Source organism: Falco punctatus, assembly GCF_963210335.1.
Source record: "Falco punctatus genome assembly, chromosome: 13".
Lineage (NCBI taxonomy): Eukaryota > Metazoa > Chordata > Aves > Falconiformes > Falconidae > Falco > Falco punctatus.
This window is the reverse complement of record NC_137593.1, coordinates 30,255,826-30,275,400: the sequence shown is the minus strand read 5'-3', so window position 1 is coordinate 30,275,400 and position 19,575 is coordinate 30,255,826. Positions and strand designations below refer to the sequence as shown.

The 19,575-nt window shown below is 48.6% G+C and overlaps 1 protein-coding gene across 11 annotated transcripts in view; it reads right to left on the bottom strand.

The window, feature by feature from the left end:
- BRD4 (bromodomain containing 4) overlaps positions 1-18,722 on the bottom strand; it is a 75,363-nt gene extending 56,641 nt beyond the window's left edge. For 3 of the 11 annotated variants that reach the window (XM_080409976.1, XM_080409966.1, XM_080409968.1), the window contains exon 1: positions 18,566-18,722. The gene's annotated coding sequence lies outside the window, so the exon portion shown is untranslated. Of the gene's footprint in view, positions 1-1,057; positions 1,141-4,525; positions 4,720-7,221; positions 7,329-17,489; positions 17,585-17,901; positions 18,015-18,565 lie in introns of those variants that run through there. The other 8 variants (XM_080409971.1, XM_080409974.1, XM_080409970.1 and 5 more) reach the window with 8 other exon arrangements.
- Between the last annotated feature and the right edge of the window lie 853 nt (positions 18,723-19,575).

Genomic DNA, 19,575 nt, shown 5'->3' with positions numbered 1-19,575 from the left:
AAATGTACACGCTCTGACCACTGTAGCACCAGTAATTTAAATTTTCAGACCTGTTTAATGAAGTTCTTTCTCCAGCACCCTCTGTACAGCTCCAGCAGTTAAGATCTCCAAGAACAGCATGCACTTACAAGAGGAAGATGCCAGATCTCCTAGTAAAGTGTTTTTCTAGTTGCAAACTAAAAGCTGGTGATTTAGAAGGTTTATGTTACCAATCTTTGCTGGTTTTCACCTCCATCAGGATAACTGTGATTAAGCAGGTACCACTAACAGGCTAGCAATCACGTTAATTCAGGGGGAAAATGTTTCAATCTCGATTAATGTACTAATCAGAGTCAAGACTTCAAGAGCTCAGGGCGTAAAACATGTCACAAGGACTCCAGAAACAGTGAAAATAAGGATTTTTCCCTAAAGAAAGGCTAAGGCCAAGAAAAACCCCACTGTAATACTTGCAAACACTCCATGTAGTATCTGAAAATAGATACATTAACGCAAAAAGGTTGGCATTTGTAATTGCGTCACTGTTACAAATTCACTTTTTCCAGCAGATCCTGACTTTAATAGGAAACTGGTGAAATCCAAGGTATTGTACAAAAAAAAAAAAACAAACCCCAAACAACACCCCAAACAACACCAGTCGCCTGCTCTTCAGAAAGAGCCATTTGGGTATTAAAATCCAAAAAAGCTGGCACGTTCCTGTTTGCTAAAGGAGAACGGCATCAATCCCACAGCATCCCAGGATTCCGGCTGATGGTTTCTCTCCCAACTAAGCCAATGGTGTGGTGCGGACGGTCGACGTCTGTGAGAGCAAAGACTAACACGTGCCAAACAAGTTACAACCATTCCTGGCTCACTCGTACACCAGAGAAACCCAGTTGCATTTAAATCACCTCCTGTACAGAGTATCACAGCTTTACTACAATTATTTCAGACTTTTTTTCAGTATTCTTATGTTTTCCACTACAATTCACCCCTCAATCCCTCCCCTAAGACTCCCCCAAATTTTCCAGCAACACACCTGCTCATACCAGTTCTAGAAATTATTTAAAGTTCTTCTCACCTGGAAGCTCCTATTTTAAGCCAATTTAATTGCTATAAATCCATCGAGGTCCCATCTATGTTCCCCATATGAGGTAAAACATCCGGGAAAAGAAGAGACAGCACCCCACTCAGCCCAGAAAGGAGCTTCAAACTCTTGTAAGAAAAAAAAATAAAAATTTGCAGATACGCCAAGGAGATTGCAATTACGATTGCAAAAGGGCAGATTTAGATATCACCAAGGCTTGCTGCTCCCTGAACTTTTTGCTACATCACCAGAAAGGCTCCAAGAGAAGCATTAGAGCAGCAAACCCTCAAAAAGATGTTGCCTCCCAGCCAGCCCATCACATCCAGCCTGGAAAACATTTTTTACCTCCCCAGTTCGAGTCTTTTTTTCCACTTTGAAGTAGCCAAACGATCATGAGCTGAGGAGGTCACCACCACCAAGACATCCAAGGCTTCAACGTCTCGCCTCTGTGGGACAGATCAGCCCTGGCTCCATGGACAAGGCCACCCGACGCCACGTCCGCCAAAAAAAGTCAATGCTGAGAGCAGATACCTTGCCAAAAATACTTATTTTGTCTGGGGAATCTTATCTCCATGAAGGCTGCTGGAGCGAACAAAGACTGTGCTCTGCGGGGTTCATCCAGCTTCAGGACAAAAAGACAATTCAGCTGAAAACAGTCACAAGACTCAATATTTTCCACGTGCCACAGCTGGCTTTTGCTCAGCCCAAGCCACCGTGATGCTCTACCACCAAGATCCCCTGCCAGGATTTCAAAGTGCATATAAATTATTACTAAAAACCTCAATTTTTCCAGCAAACTGGGTAGGGAGAACCCACCCCAAACAGGGAACAGTCAGCATATGCGTTCAAGAAAAGACGCATCTCATTTGTGATAATCATCATGAAACAAATTCCGAGGTAGCGTTGAGTCCAAATTTTTGTGCTAGGACAGAAACCATGTAGCCCAGCAGCCACCAGTTTCTTCTGGCACGTGTCCTCTGATGTTCCAAAAGCCACAGCAGCCCATGGAAAGCAGAATTTCAGTTCTATACGTACATACGCACTTCTATACGTCTGGTGAACTTGCATTCACACACTTCATGTTCCAAGACTCAGTGCTGGGCTATCTCAGCTCTCTGGATCTGATTTCATCCATCCACCTACCAAACCTCGCTCCAAACCAGTTTTTTCTATTAATTAGCATTTCCCAACTTGTCATGCATAGCCTCTTTTTTTTTTCTTTTGCCTTAATAGCTGTGGTTTATATTTAAAGTCCAATTTCTTTCGGCTTCGGCTCTCCTTTAATAAGGCCTCAAGTTTGACACTTGAATGAGAGGCGGCGACTGAGCGACCCTTGATCCAAGAGCCCTTCCCAACACTGCAAACAAAGGGAGAGGACTGAACGCGATCCAGGAATTGAACTTGAAAGCTTTGGTACAGGACGGTTTGTTCGCGGAGCTACTGCTGAATTGGCCCTGGGCACTGACTGAATGCGGAGTCGACTTCAGGAAAATAAACCCCGTTTTGCTTTTTTTTTCCCCTCCACGACCAGTCTGTTCCATCCCCAAACCAGTCCCCGCACCGATAAAACCACAGGTGTGCATGGACGCCGTGCGATTGCACAACCCAAGAGCAGCCTTATCTCTCCATTTGATTTCATGGACCCTGTAAACACCAAACAGAGAAGCCACGCAGAAGGAAGCGGAGAGGATTTAACTAAAAACATCGCTGTCGCAGGCCAGGGTGGCCGCTCTCCCGCTGTTTTGTGGTCAGAGAAAGAAAAACCAGGCACTTTCGGTACGTCATTCACCTGAATCTCCCAATTTCCTCCACTGGCATCCAAAGCCAAGGACGGGCACAGACCCCAACGTGATCCCAGGAATGGTATTTTGACCATCCAAAGTCCGAGCCTGTACGTTGGCTATTGCTCACCAAGGGCTGAAGCTGAGGATAAGGATTTTTCTCGGAAGAGCTAGCAAAACAGTGGTTAATAACATAAAATAAAACAGGGAGTTACTGGTCTTTTGAATACCAGGCAAGGTCTTCCTCCTCCTTACCCTTATCTCTGCCATCTTCCTGAGCTCACAGAGCTTTGTCAGACACCAGCACTAACCACTTTTTAAACATTTAAATAAATCTGTGCCTGGATGAAGCCTGAACAGGAGTAGAAGCGCACCTAGTTCTAACTGTAATTTCTGTTCTGTCATACCCAGACCTGCAGAATATCGAGTATCTGACAAAACATCTGCACTCAAGGCAATACTGCAGTGCCAGCCCCAAACACCACTCAGCTTTTTTATTCGAGGGCAAAACCCACGATTTCCTACAGCAGAACCACCAAACTACATCTGCAAAAGCGGGTCTCATTTTATAGCATAAAAATATATAGAAAAATCAGGCATTTTAACAAAACCAACAGCAGACTGGGACAAACATGACCACATTGTTTGCTCAAACTGGTCTGTTTCTCTGAGCGGAGGATTTCCGATGCTTAAGGGAGGAGAGCGAGACCCCACAACTGGAGTCAACAGTGAAGTTAAAGCTGGTGTTAAAACCAGTAGAACTTACTCAAAAATCAATGTTTTTGGTCATACAGGCAATGCAGGTCATTATAGGTGAAGTAACAGGTACTTTAGTCCACATCAGGCAAATATCCATATATTTGGTATCCAATGTGCCATACAAGCCAGAGCCAATACAGGAAGCCAAGAATCCCACTTAAAGTAAGTGGGGAACATCAGATAAAATGTATTTTCAAGAAGCCTCCACTTTGCTTAAATTTCTCCTGCTTTTAGTACTAAGTTTCCTCTATAGGTAAATTCTCATTTAAATCTGCACATTACCCAGGCCCCGTATCACACCTTCCCTGCTTTTCCAGGGAGTTCCATACAGACACTTGCACACACTAGTGCTCCGTAGCCTGAAAAGTTTTCCAAGACGACCAATTTAGCCTCAAATCCTTTAATTAGCAGTAGGAGAACTAGAGTAGCCAGCTACAAAGAGAAATCTGGAGAGTCAAGCTGCAATTAAGCCACAGGGATGGGAGAAAGTTGCAAGATGTTTCCAGGAGCTGCAGGCTGAAGAAGTTTTACCTTGAGAATTGAGCAGTTTGTATCTGAGAAGGGTTTGTGCCCCCAAAATCTGACCTATCCCAGCCCAAACGAGAGCCCCATCTCCCTCCATGCATTCTCATTCTTGCAGTTGTTTTAATATTGCTGCTACCGAAGGGCTCAAAAATAGCAAAAGTTTATCTAAGATCAATTCAGGGCCCCGAGCAATCACTGCCAGATCTTCAAAGCACACGAGCTTCAACCACAAAGCACAAATCACAAATCTATCTCCAAAAATTTCTGATGAATGGGCAAGACAAAGCAGGCGTTTGTATTTTCAAGGCATTTATGCCAGCAGCAGTCAACCTCAGAGAAGAGCTTCGACCCAGAACTCAGCCACAGGGTCTTCTAAAGCCACCTGAAAGCAACTCGCCGCCTCTGCATTTCCCAAAGGGCTGTTTTCTCCGTGGGTATCCACGTAGAGCCAGGCTGCACCTCAGATACGTGGTCTGGATTCACAGGAAGAGGTTCGGAGTCTGTAATGACCCAGCCACAAACGGCAACTCTTTTTTTTTTTTCTTTCAATAATTAAGAAGCTAAAAACAAAAGGTGTGAAAAAGGAAAACCAGATGCAAATACTCAAAAGTATCAAGTGAAAAAAAAAAAGCAGAGAGGTGGTTTTATATTCAAATTTCTGTCTGGTCAAGAGACTCAGGGTCTAACTGATGGCAGAAATCAGCCACTTACTTTCTCTTAATTGCAGAGGCAGCCTTGAAAGAGCTGAAAAAAATCACAAGTTTAGAAAGTATTAACAAAACTAACAGCTGTTCTGAGAAAAGAGCAGTTAGAGCAGCGGGACTTTCTCCGGCACGCTCACCCATGCCCAGCAGCTATCTTTAGCATGAGGCTGCAGCCAGAAAAGTCAACTTTTCATCCATTAATCGATCATTTGGTACCGAGGATTCTTAAGAGTTGAACATACAAAGCCACCACTCAGCTACTGTATTTGACTTAAATTTTTTTACATGGTTTATCAAGTTTATAGCCAGAGCAAATCAAGACCCATCTCACCATTCATCCAGGAGGGAAGACATTTCATGCAGCAGGAGGCTGCAGCGCCGATAGCGTGACTAACGCCCGGACAAGTCAGGCGATGTAACATGGAGAACATGCTTCTACTCCCACTTCAGTTACAACAGGAGCAAGTAACTCTGCAGAGCAAACCCAGCGAGCCACTTCAGGGTCAGCGTGCCCCGTTAAGAGGAGAACCAGGGCCGCCAGCAGCTCCAAGCTCCTTGCAAATTAAACAGGGATTTTTTTTTTTTTTTTTTTTTTTAAACAAATCATCAGGCTAACGAGCAACCCGAACTCATTTGTAAATCACTCTGCCACCAACAATAAAATAAGCTTCCTCCAGCAAGGGGTAAAGGACACAGCCTCTTGGGTATGCTCAGAGTTGCAGGAAGATTACTCGGCTCCGTGATGTTCCTACTAATCTTTGCCATGGAGTAAACTGCTTGTTTCAGCCTCAATTAGCTCGTAGGTGAGGTCAGACAACTCCGAAGCCCTGAGCTCACACTACCTGTGCTGAAGAACATCGGAGACCTCCCCAAGATCTCAAGTTCAGGTTCTCCAGGTCTTGGTCCAACCACAGCAACCCCTCCACAAGGCAGCCAGACCTCCTAATGGCCCAAAGACACACCAGGAATATTCCAGGGGGAAATACTGAGGCATTTTTGGGCTCATAAAGCTGCTTCCTGATGGTATGGAGCAAGTCAACAAGCTCCTGAAGACCTACCCAGAAGACGAGAAAGGCCATCTCCATCCCAGAGGAAAGACAGAAGGAGAGAGGAGGAGAAGCAGCCACACGGGAGCACATCCAACATCCACCACCCCACCTCCAGTAAAAAAAACAAAAGACCCTTCAAAATCAGTCCTCCACACTTGCACACACACTCGGGGTCATTTACTATTTAAAAAATAATTAAAGATACCTGACTTGACTAGGGACTTCGAAGCTGCTGCTTGTTCATCTTCCCTTACCATTAAAAGGTTGCACCTCAGCTTTTTTCTAGACCTTTTCTGGGTTTTTTTGTTGTTTTTTTTACCACCAGGGAGATCATTCAGCCCCTTTCCTACACTTATTTTTCAAAACACTGATGTAAAGAGATGGATCTTCCTTCTCTTTGAGCCACTGCGCATTCCGACCTTGTCTCTCTTAAATGGTTAATCCACAGCGGGGCCATCAACCCCTTGAGGTTAGTTTTAAGAGAAAATAGTTAAAACCTAAGCTCCTGAAGGTTGCCTCGGCATATTTCATCAATAACCAGGATTAAAACTAACATCTCCAAGACAATTTCTTTCTAAAAAAGTCAGGTTGACCATAACTATTACGATCCTGTGTTCAAATGCTGAGTCTAAAATAACATCACCTTTAGGCCAGGCTTTTTTAAAAGCACGTTTTGGGCTCCAAACCCTTCAAACTATCCTGCTGGCAGTTGCAAAAACGCTCTGCCCCACGGCTCCAGCCGAATTCACATTCCTCTTCAGCCCACGTCTGTAGATACGAAGACCACAACTGCTCAGCATTGCATTTTTCAGGCACTATCAATAGCCCACAAGAACAGGGGGCTCCCGAATAGCCGCCCTTCCCAGAAACACCGAACTGGAAAGCTGAGGTATGGAAGGACAAACCAAGGTTGGACCAAAAATAGCTGGTTAAAAAAAAAAAAAAAAAAAAGAAAAAGCAGAACTAATGTTTTTAAAATGTGAAAAATGCAGTGCCTTTAACTGGTTAAATGTGTCCTGAGATGTAAAAAAAAAAAAGTATTAAATCCAGTAGGGAGGTTAAAGCAGTTAAAAGCAAAGCTGCTAGACTCGGAAGAAGAGGAAACCACATCACACCTAAGACCTAGAAGTCACTCTGGGTCCCAGCAGAGCATACCTGTCAAGCAAAGACCTATTTTCAGAACCATTTACTAACCCTTACGCAGTTGCCCAGCTCTAAAACAGAAGACAGTCCCCCAAAAAAACACTCCAGACACCCTGCCCAGGAACAGCACATCCCTCTCAGCCGCTTCTACCTTTAAAAGGGGCAGCAGAGGACACTAAAGCGCTTCAAAAATTCACCTTTTTCCTCCTGGGGCTCTACAAACAGCTGGAATTTCCCCCCTCTAGCAGAGCGCTCAGCAACTCCACAAACAAACATCCATCAGCAGGCACAAGGTCAGTCCCATCTGTAAATACATCAGGAATAGGGGGCAATGTTTTTCTTGCAACCTGATAAGGTTTTTACAGGGAATTCTTCTGTCCGGGGCAGCATCCAGCCCTAAACACAGGCAAGGAGAAGCAGGAAAAGGCTCTTGGCTACCTTTATTCTACAAACAGCATCAGAAATCTTATTTTCCCCCCCCTTTTCACGCTTTATCCTCCTTTTCCCTACCCCCCACCGCTGACTCCACGGGCAGAGGCAGCATCCAAAAGCAGAAAGCACCACTTCACAAGCAGAAAATAAATAAAAACAGCAGAAGAGATCAAACTTTGTCCTGCAGAGCAGCACCACACCTTTCCCCTTTGCTCTTTCCCGCAGGGGGGAAACCAGAACATACCCAAATTAACTCTTAATTACATCCCAACTCAGCAGGAAAGGATCGCACCAGACAGGGGTTTGGAGGCAGCATAATGTTGGGAATATTCTCAAACGCATCAAAAATAATGGTGACATTTAGTTTGGAGCCAGCAGTGAAGCTCAAAGCCTCTTTTTAGCGTTCAACCCTTTTCCCCATCACCAAATTCCTCCCGAGCTCCCGAAACTGGAGCACAACACTGAGCACCGAGCACACGTGGGCTTGCGCCACTCAGGTTTTACAAGCGGGGTCAGCACATACACCGACACGCTGGAAACCTACTACAAATTGAAAAAAAACCAAACCACAAACATCTCGGGTAACCTTTGAACCAGCAATGTGCACTCTAATCCCATCCTTCTCCCCCTGGTATTAAACTCTGAACTCCGAGAAACCACTTTGCCTGCGCTTGACAACACAGTAATGCTGCAGCTTTGCTATTTGTACCGTAAAACCAAAATAGACGTGGCACCACGTGCAGAGGGTTTGAGACCTTGCTACCTGGGTGTTCCTGCTGCTTTTATTCCAGGAGACACATACGAGCATGTTTTATCAGCCAAATTTTGCAGATGGCGATATACCTGCCGGACAGGAATTTAAATCTTTTTTATAAAGCAATGATAATACAACCAGAGATGATAATTTACACTGACCGGGGGTTTTGTACTGGCAAAGAACCCGTTTCTGGCACGAAACGTTTAACTCCAGCATTAACTTTGGTGGAATAAATATACCTCGTGTGAAGTTCAATTATCGCCAACAGCGCTCTCTGCATTTTCCCTCTCCAGGAAGAGGCGATATGAAATGCAGGGGAGAGCCCTGAGCATCAGGACTCAAAGGATGAGTAGAAGTGATTTAAACTGATTTTCTTCTGATTTGAAAAATTAGCACCTAATCTGCGGCACGCAGTCATCAGGTCCGGAGAAGTGGGGGAAAAAACTTGCTGGAGCCACCAGCTCCCTCCAAAACCACAGTTGGGCTCCCTGGACTAGATTTATTCATTTCAGCTTCCAAAAAAAAAGCTACTCAGAGAATCTGAGTACAAGTCTCGCTCTCTGCTACACCACAGTCCATACACACACACATAATTAATGAGGAGATACCAGGAGTAGCACAAGTTCCTACTTTAGAGACAGAAACTTTGTTTTAGACTTAAGACGAGCAGCGTGCTGGGGTTCAGAGGAACCTTCGGGCACCCGTTACAGATCCCCGTCACGGTGTTGCCTCCAAATTACATGAGGAACTGGTCATTCCACCTCTCGGGCGCAGGCGACCCGGACAGAAACAAAACTATTTTTCCACTGGGGAACAGAGACTTGAGCTTGCAGTTTCATTTTAAAAGTCAGCATTTCCAACCCCGCTCAGCCAGTCTGCAAGACAACCTTCAAATTAAACCTTAACTCTTGATTCTTCCAAAAATCCCAACTTTGTGTACAAAATCTGACGCTTTTCAAGATTTTTGTCAGGAGGGAGAGAAGGCAAAAGAGGTTTTATAAGGAGACTGATTTAACTACGCCTTGCTGGTGGCTCAGTCAGCTCGCTGCCTGAGCCAGGGCTGCAGTGCTGGGATGTTTTCGAAGCAGAATTGGTGCAAATTTCAGCACAACCCTCCAAGGTTTGGCTCTGCAGGAGGACCCGAGCTCACCCTGCCTCCGCAACTGCTTTTCCCCTGGAGCTGTCAAACAACTGGATAAACCAGCCAGGCAAAGTATTTCCAAAGCAGGGATGCAGCTGGAGAAGAGATTTCCAGACCGATCAGCAGCTACTTGGCATTAACAAAAAAAAAAAAAAAAAAAATTTGCATTAACAAAAGGAACCATGACAAGTAATTTGATGTTTTGTGGGTTGGGTTTTTTTTGGGGGTGGGGGGTTGGCTTTTTTTTTTGTCATGACAATCAAAGCCTGCCAGCCAAAAAACCAAAGCTCCTATAGATTATGCTCCTTTCAAATTACCCTCTTCCAAAACACCAGTTCATATATAAAAGGTGAAAAATGAGCATTTTCAGGTAGTTTACAGGGGAAAAAAAAAAAAGTGTACTGACCCCAGGAAAGCGGACCTACAAGGACAAAGCCTCACAGCAGTTCAATGCTGGTTTTTTTAGAAAGCCAGCAGCCCAAGACAGGTTTTTTTTGTTGAGCATCTTCCAATTGATCAATCACCACTTATTGAAGACAACCCCACAGGTCTGATCTCCCACAGCCCTGGTCTTATGCAAGTGAGGGGGGCGCAGGCGTGGAGTAAAAGGGACTTTGCACCTCGGAATTTAAGCTGAGCTTAACACTTCAGGAGTAAATCAGCTGAGTAGAGCTGGCCCATTCACTCCCAATTCCCAGTTTCAGTCACTGCCACTCAGCTGAGAAAAAATTCCTGCCCCAAGGATATTTCTTTTAAGGGTTATTCCTCTCACTTTAATACCTCTTCAGCTCTCAAATTAGCATAAAAAGAGCAACTGGTGATTAAGAACTGTCTCATGACTTTCCAAGAAGGAAGGTGCTTCAGGAACGTGGCTTTGTTCATCCTGCTTAATGTTTTAACTTGCTGCACTGTTTCATTCTCTGTAGAAAAACAAGGGGGGGGGGAAGGAGCTATGCATCTTGAAACATGAAGAAGAGTAAAAATTTGAGCACACCTACCCTGCCTGGCCAAATTCTTAAATGCATCATCTCTGACTTTAAATTAAACAATGTAAGCCCTAAATTCTTCTCTCTGGTTTTCCAAATTGCAAGTACAACCCAAAAGACGATGGGCAGAGCACAAATATTCCAGAAAACCTTGATTTTGTGTTGAGGACAATCCCAGGGGAAACGGCTCAGTGCCAAGCGCTTCCTGCAGGACCAAAAACCTCCACTTGAGCAGAGCACAAAGGAGGGAAGACGGGCAGCCTCGCATCCCTGCATCCCAACAACCCACCCGGCAACCACGGAGGAGCAGCCGTGGCCATAGCATCACCTCCCTGCTGTGTCCGCAGCAGCCAGAAACAGGGAGGAAGACCTGACAGCAACAGAACTTGTGGCCAGAGGAAGAAATAATAAATAGACACTTATTTCGAGAAGTTTTTTGGCCACTAGAACTTTTTTTTGTGGCATGACAGAGTCCACAGCTGCTCTGGAAGAGCCGCCGATGCAACTAGGTGCAGAGAGCGCTTTAGGTGTAGTTGAGGAAAAGGGAGAAGCTTTCAGAAGTTGACCTGTAACCACCAACTGAGGATCTCCAACGTCAATCAAGACTCCGACACCATGCACAAGCGGGTTCCCTGTGCTTCTACGCAGCAGAGAACGCATCCCCGTCATCTCCTTTTTACGAGGGCAAATTGCAATAAACCCAAAACGAGCTGAAGAACTTTCTCCGCGCTCATCTGAACCAAGACGCAGTTACTCATCCGGCTGCGGTGCTGCCCAGCCCAAAATAACCAAAATAAAAATTGGAAATACGGCTGTGGAAAGGTCTGAGAAGGAGGGAAAACAGCGTGTTCCCACCAGGAAAGCTAAAGGAGAGGCTTTAGTCCAGGGAACAGCCTTCGGGACCAAAGCTCCTACGCTCCACCTCAGCCTCAGGGATGAAGGACTGGAGTCATCAGGCAACAGCGTTTGGTGACACCAAGAGCAACATGGGGATTTGCTGCAGAGCCCCGCTCTGGGGTGAGATCACCTGTATTTCACCCAAATTCAGTACTTTTAGGCTTTGAGTGACCTTACCTAAAGTTGAGATCTACCCAGAGACAAACCGAGTTGCGCTGGCAACTCCAGCAAACAGGAAAGAATAAAAGAAAATAAAAGAAAAAAAAGATGTTTCCACTTCTTTTTCACCCAAAACTTCCCTAAGAGACCAAACTCGCTGGTGGCAGCAGTGTGGGGCTCTGGTTACCTGCAAACTCCTTCCCTACGGAGCTCCGGCTCTGCTCGCATCTTCGGGTGGGAAAATACCCGAGCACCAACACCTACGGGGTGAGCATCTCAATAAACACAGGGGTTTATTAAAAATATAAATCAAACTGCACATTCCTAAGCCAAAGAGCAGACCTCATGCACAAAATAAGCCACAAAAGCATCTCAAATATTCAGTCTCCCCCCCCCAGCATCCCATTTTCCCACCTCTCCGCTCTCATTGCCGTAACTTTTGCCGCAAGGATCTGCCTCTCCAGAAGCAGCTGCTACTGATGGGGACAGAAAAAAAACCCCAACCAACTGCACATCGCTGACAGCCCACCAGATTACAGCTCATTAAATAGTTCATTTATTGCAGCTCATTTCCTATAATTCACTTATTATAAACTTTCCTTAAATAATCTGCAACCCTGTTAGCTGATGGCTCCATGCACGCTGCAAGTCTCCCAGATAAATCAACTCGCAACGACTCAAGTAAGTTTTAAACACTATTTTAATTAGCAGGTATGATATAAATTCAGTTTTCAAGCTTGTTTTTCTTTCGTATCTCTTATTAAAGTCGGTGTGCTGGCAGACAATAATTAAATTAAGCTGACATGATACTGTAAAAGACTATTTAATTGCTGAAGTACCCAGGTTTGTTTAAATATATAATTACCTAATTACGCATGCATTCATTTAACATTATTCGGATTTTTTTTAAGTGTGCTGCTCATTACATCAGGCAAAAACTGACCCATAAATCTCAAATTTTAATTTAATTCAGCGCCCATTCAAATAAAACACAAACCGCTTCGTTAGCACGGCTCTGCGCCCGTCTGACCCCTCGCAGCTCGCTAAGCCTAATAATCCATCAGTGCTAACGAGGACCCACGCGACTGAAGCACAACTTTACGCTTTGTAAGTCAAATAAACCAATTTTTAAGTCGGGTAAATGCAGCTTTGTTCTAACACTCCCCCAGAAGTCGCAGGGCAAGTTCACATCAGCCAGTGCAGAAAAAAATAATAAAATCTGACTTACTTCAATCACCCTCCTGTTAATCACTAATTCTGCGAGATTTATAGGTATTTTTTGATAAGCCCCAGACATGCTACACACCAGCCACCTCCAGATCCGGGAGGAAAACCGCCCCAAAGGTATTTTTCAGTGATTTCCTGAAATTCCAGGTTTTAGCTGATCTACCACCAGACGCCCACAAGGATGTCACAGCACACGCTGCCAGTCAGTTCCAACATTACCACACCCCCCCACACCCCCCAAAAAAAAAAAAGCAAAGTAATTTGTTATCAGGGAACAAGACATGTCCCAGGTATTTTATTTTAATTATTGTATTTTATTTTGCTCTACAGCTGCCCAAGAGGGACCATGTTTGCTTTGCAGGCTTCAACACCCCTTTGCTTCCCACCAGACACCAGGTTTGTGGGTATTCTGTCTTAAAATTAACAATTTTTACCTTGCCATTGTCATTACAGGAAGGTTCTGAGCTGCATTAGAAGCTTGCAAAGGCTAATTAGGCTTGAAATGTGTTATAACAACAACTCAACTGAAGAAAAATCAGCGTTTGGGCTAAGCCTTGAGGAACGAAGGCCACAAAGCCCACGCACCCTCAGCTCCCTCTCTTTCCTCAATCATGAAACTTTCTTCAGAAAGCAACAAACCAACATTAAATACCTCAAATTTCGAACTGATCCATGATTTCCCTGCTTCTGGGCTAGTGCTTACGGACTTTCTGGATCAGGATGTCTGCCCAAGTCCTGCTCAGTACCGAACAGTTCCTGGTTTCGGTTGGGTTTATTTTTTATTTTTTTTCCCCAAGGCTGTTTTATGTTTCTCTGGGTCCAAGCCATCCCTCTCCTCCCTCGGGCTTTGCCATCCCCTTGGAGCGAGAGCCAGGGCAGGACTACCCCGAGCCTTTTGGAAAAGTTATAATTAGTAGTAACTCTCCTCCCACTTGCAGTAATGAGTGGTGATAACGGACACAAGCAGTTAATGAAGGCACAAAGTTCCTCCTCCCAGAAGTACTAGGAACGGTAACAAAGCTGTTATCTTCCATTAAAATAGGGATCAGAAGAATCAGGAGGCAAGTTTCACTCCTCAAACACATGCTGGCACTTCCCAAAATACTTTGGTCTTGATAATTTTGGATAACACCTCCCAGTTTTCCTCCAGTTTCAGGTGAAAGCAACAGACAGCACAAAGATCCTGAAGGAGCAGCTCAAAAATATCAAGAAAGAGGGATGAAACGTGCCTAAAAGGGTAAGTTTTGGGTCCTCCTCCCCAGTTTCCAACTGGGAACGTCAGTCCCACTTGAAGGCATTCCACATCCTTCCCCCCACCCCGACACTCCCCGATGCTCCAAGCCACATCCAGATCCGTACGGAGAGCACGACGGAGCTTTCCCTGCCTGGAGGTGTCCGTCGGGAGGCAGGAACTGTGAACGAAGACACCGCAAGCTTGCGGGGCACCAAAATCGCTCTTAATTTGGTCACCGAAGCAGAGAGAAACGCCAGCGCCGGGTTTTTTGACACCTTCCCCGAAGATCACCGCAGTTCCTGGAGGCTCAGCGAGATCAGAGCAGAAAGCCTCTGCGCTAGAGTTTACCTTCCACTCTTGACCCAAAACCTTTCTGTATTTCCTCCAAACCGATACTGAACCAGTATCGAACCCTTTTAAACTATTTAATAATAACAACAAGGTGGCAGAGCCCTTGCTGGAAACGAAAACCAGGGGGTTTACTACGAGCCAACCCCGAAACACCCGGGAGCTTTAGCAGCACAAGCAACAGTGATAAATCCTTCACACTTCCACATCGCTGATCCAATACAGATAAATTAGTTTGTGTGTCAGTACAGCAGAATTCCAGCCCCTTTTTCCATTGCTGTGATTTATCTGTAGCTTCATTCTCCAAGTTTTAGAGCAAGGTAATGACACCTTCGTGGCTTGTGTACAACTGGGTCTTCTTAATCCCAGCTAAGAAAACAGTATTTTGGTGTTCTGCTTTGAAACATCCAAGATTCGAAGTAGCCAGGGGACGTATCCCGGGGAAGGAGGTGGATCCAGCAGCAGCACGTGAGCTCTCTGTGCTGGGATCCCCTGGCTCTGCCGGGCAGCTTCCCCTTTCACATCCGCTCTGCAGAGCTGCTCTTTGAATCACACTAATCCTCACCCCAAAAAAACCCAGTACCACTGCCAATATTTCTCCAAAAGCTTTCGGATATAGATGTTAGAGAGCTTCAAAATACCTATTACGCAATTACACCCCCCAAAAAACCCCTACCAATTCCCTTGTAAGCTTACAGAGACCTTGTTTTTCTTCTTTTCATAGCAAGGGACCTCAAGAACCAGGCTAAAACCTGGACTCACACCCTTTCTCCAGCAGTACTGGGGACAGATTTCTTCCCTGCTCGCTGCTTCAGCCAAAGCCAAGACAATCCATCCCAGAATTTAACAGGGATGGCACGTGACAAGCCAGGAGGTGACACCCACCCCCACCCCCCAAACAGCCATCATGGGTCATTTTTCCCTCCCTACACACGTTACCATCCCTCACCTGCCACTTCCCATTGGTATTTAGGGTTTGTAGAACTCTCCCAAGCAGACACAGCTGGGTTGCGATGATCCACCCGCTGCTGTCTCCCAAAACGAGATCCCAGCCCGTTCCCGTGCCCCTTCCCTATTTTGGAAGGCAGCACCACAACAACCCCGCCACTTTAACCAGGAGGAAGTAAGATTTCATGAAACACCACTCGTCGCAACCACCAGCAAAGCAACAGGGTTGGGACGCGCCTTTACCCTCCCTGCTCACCACCACATCCAGGGAATGCTGACATTAAGTTTTATCACTGACTCAAACCCCACAGATTTCACCCCATTTTCGCTGGCAGAGCTGCGTCCGGGTTCCTTCTTGGCGGAGTACTCTGTATTTCACGCAGGGTTAAGGTGAAATATCTTCCTGCAAATAAATGGTTTGCATTCCTGAACTCAGTCCAAACGCTGTTTGCCAGTAGATAATTACCAGACTAAGAAGTTTACTTGGGAGAAATTATTCCAAAACACCAAGAAATCCTAACGAGGGGCATTTCATCGCAGCTCCCCTCAATCTAACTGCGGAAGACAGAAAATAACTTCCTGACAAGTAATCAGAAGCACGGGAGCGACTGTTTGCCGGGGCAAGATCAATTCCTACCTGTGCCTGTCTCCCAGGAAAGAACAATCCCTGTTTCCTCTTAAAACAGAAACGGGATTTAAGCTAACGAGGGCTTAGCTGCCCTGTGGCAATTTAGCTAATAGCTGGTCACCTCCACCGAAGTCACACTCAGAGTATCATCAGCTAATACAGCAACAACAGTTATTCAGCTTTAAGTAATTAACATGGGGGGGGGGGGTGTAAAATAATCAGGAAAGTCGTGTTTTACTACTTTTAAATGAGGAATTCCATCCTCTGCCAGAGTGCAGAGATGAGAGGCTGTGTGGGAACAACCGGTGGTTCCCCCCCCGCCCAGCGCATCACATTTATTAACAGTCACTAACATGGTTCAAGTTCCCTTGTGATGAAATAAAGTCTTTTCTTTTGCCTCCTGATTTAAAACACGCAGGGGGCCCCCACTTAACACCAAGATGGCCGAGGATGACCTTTAACTCCCACGGCTTTAAACCGAATGCTAAAAATGCACGGCAACGTAAATTCGATTTATGTTCATCTCTGCAAACACTCACGTTCCTAATAAACCCACCAAAGATTAATTACTTCTGCGGTAAAGTCACAGCAGCCCTTTAAGGATTTACAAGGTTGAAATCGTCGAGATTTTGGTCGCCCAAAGCAGTTTGGTTCATTTACTTGCCTAAACCAAGCTGAACTTTACAAGCTTAAACAGAGCTGAAACAGAGCACTTGAGCTTAACCTGAAGTCGTCACGCACAAGCAGGTAAAACCAAGTCCCTGTAAAACTACAACGGGTCTTTTGAATTCGCTGAAGTGGCCCCAAAACTTTGATGGACAACGCAGACACAAAACCCAGAAGCCGATAACCCAAGCTCAGCAAAGCGGCAGCCCCGGGGCACCTCCCCCAACCTCGGGGGGTCCCTTCCCAGCCCCGTAAATCCACTGGGCGACAGAAACACAGGACCAGCTTAATTCCTTAGGCTATAAACACACCCCTGTTATAACACACACCCCTACGAGCAACGGCGCTGCCTGTGTTTATTATTAAAACCACGCTGTGAACTGTTTGATGGGCTACACGGTTATGCCGAAGAATAACGGGGCTTTACGGACTTTTTCTTGGGGAAAGTTCTGCCGAAAAGAGCAGGGAAGTTTGAACGCTATTCAGCATAGAAACTATTTGTAGGGGTTTAAGTTTGAAAATAAAAACCAGCTGAGGAAAACACCATGGAAGCGCTAGAGTCGGGAGGGATAAGAATGCACTCGTTAATAAATGGTGGGAGCAGCCTGGGTTTATAACAGATTTCTCCTCCCTGCCGTTAATTAGCCACGTGAAGCTGTATCTCTTGCAGCCAACGTGCACTCGAGCAGGGACAGTACTTTACTTTCACACCAGCGGCTAATTACTGCTTCAAAGGAGCAGAGCATCTGCGCGAACCGACATCCCGCCAGTGTGCCAGGACCTGGCTCCTCCGATGCCTCACCCACGAAATCCCTGGGGAAAGAGCAGTCGCTGCCCGGCCGGCTTGTGCTTCCAACAGCGCCAAGGTTTCCCCCTTCCCACCCAACACCCGCGCCCCAAAACGCAGGAGAGTCTCCCCTCTCCCAGAGCCGAGCCCTCCAGCTTCCTAATTCCCAAACAACTCCTGCAAAAGTAGAGAACTAGGGGGAAAAAAAAACAAACACCAAAGGAAAAGAGAGGTGAAAAATGTAAAGAAACCCACCAGCTGAAGGCCAGGCGAGCAAACGGCCCTCTGGAGAGCGTCAAAGGGGCCCGAGGAGCAGCCGAGCACCGGCGGAGCGTGAGGCGGAGGGGGGCCTGTGGTGGGGAGGCGGCTCGGTACCTCGGGGCGGCCCGGGCAGGGCCCGCCGCCCTCCCCCCGCAAGGGCACCGGGCCGGCGGGCACCGGCACACCCCGCTGCCCCTGCTCCCCGTCCCCCCCCCGCCCCGCAGCGCCAAGCGAGCGGCCGCCGGGCCTGGCTGCAGGGCCAGGGCGGGGGCGGGCGGCCTAGGCCTAACGGCGCGACGGGAGCCCGCCCCGTCGCTGGCCGGGCCCACTGCGGTCCCCCCCAGCACGGTGCGGATCCCCCGGTGCGAGAGGCGAGGCAGGGGAAGGCGGCGGCGGCGCCACTCACCGCGGGCCGCGGGGCCGGGCCTGGCCGCTGCCTCCGCGCAGGAGCCGACGCTTCCTCCTCCCGTCCGCCGACAAAATGGCGGCGGCAGGAAGTGCCCCCGCGCCGCCCGCCCCGCCCCGCCCCACCGCACGCACTCTGCGCACCGGCCCGCCAACGGCGTAACGCGCCCCGCGCCGGCCCTACGGCAGCGGCGCAGCACGGCCCCGCAGCTACGCAAACGGCGCAGCGGGGCGGGTTACGCCGCTCCCCCACCTTCCCCCGTTACGCAAACGCCGCAGTCCCGCGCTGGCTCTTACGCGAACGGCGTAACCCAACGAGCGCAGGCTGCAGGCCGCTCCCCGCCGCCCCGGCCCAACCGCGGGGTCCCCGCACAGCGCCGGAGGACGCACGGCGCCCCCCCGCCCCCCGCCCGCAGCCTCCCGCCCCCGGAGGCCCCGCGCCGGCGCCTTACGCCGTTAGCCCAGCAGGCCTCACAGATGCGGGCGGGCTCCGCGCCGCAGTTTACGTAGGCCTCCCTGACGCAGCGGCCGCATTACGCAATGCGGGTTACGCCGGCGGGGCGACGTATGAGGCGTTGGTGAATCCCGACACCCCCCCCTCACCCCGGCACCCACCCCCACCTCCCCGCTCCTCGGCGGGGCCGCTCCCCTTGGCCGGCTCTTACCTCAGGCGGCGGCGGCAGCGGGAGGGGGCCGGGCCGGGCGAGCCGCCCTCCCGCCGGGGCCAGGGCCAGTGGGGCGCGGGGGGCGGCGGCGTGAGGAGAAGGAGGAGGAAGAGGGAAGGGGGGGGGGGGGGAAGGCGGCCGCGGCGGGGGGAGGGGGGAGACAGGCACCGAGGGGCAGCGGGTCCGGCAGCGGCGCCGCACTGACCTCACCGCGCTGCGCCTGACGTCACGGCGCAGCCGCCCCGCCCACCCGCTGCCGCCGCGCCCTCGCGCCCCGCGCTGTGACGTCACGGGCTGAGGGGAGGGGCGGCGAGGGGAGCGCGCGGGGCGGGGGCGGCGGGGCACGGCTGTGCAGTGCGCGGGGGAGCGATGCGCGGGGGAGCGATGCGCGGGGGAGCGATGCGCGGGCAGTAATGCACAAGGTGTGCAATGTGTGTGGGTGCAATGTGCGGGCAGTAATGCATGGGGGTTGCAATGCACGGGGGTGCAATGCATAGGGGTGTGCAATGCACAGGTAGTAATACATGGGGCGTGCAACGTGCAGGCGTGTGTAATGCATGGGCAGCAATGCACAGAGTGTGCAATGAGGGAGGGTGTGCAATGCACGGGCAGTAATGCACAGGAATGTACAGTGCATGGTGGTGCAAAATGCACGAGCAGTAATGCATGGGGGTGTGCAGTGCACGGCAGTAATGCACGGGGTGTGCAATGCATGGAGGCGTGCAGTGCACAGGCAGTAATGCACAGGAGTGTGCAGCGCATGGGGGTGTGCAGTGTATGGCAGTAATGCACGGGGTGTGCAATGCACGGGGGTGTGTGGTGCACGGGCAGTAATGCACGGGGTGTGCAATGCACGGGCTGGGGTGCACAATGCACGGGCTGGGGTGCACAGCAGGGTGCAACGTGCACAAATTGCACTGCACGGTGGGGTGCAATGCACAGAGGGGGCTGCACTGGGAGGGGGGAAGGGGGGTTGTCCCTGGGGGTGCAAAGCACCACTCAGCACCCCG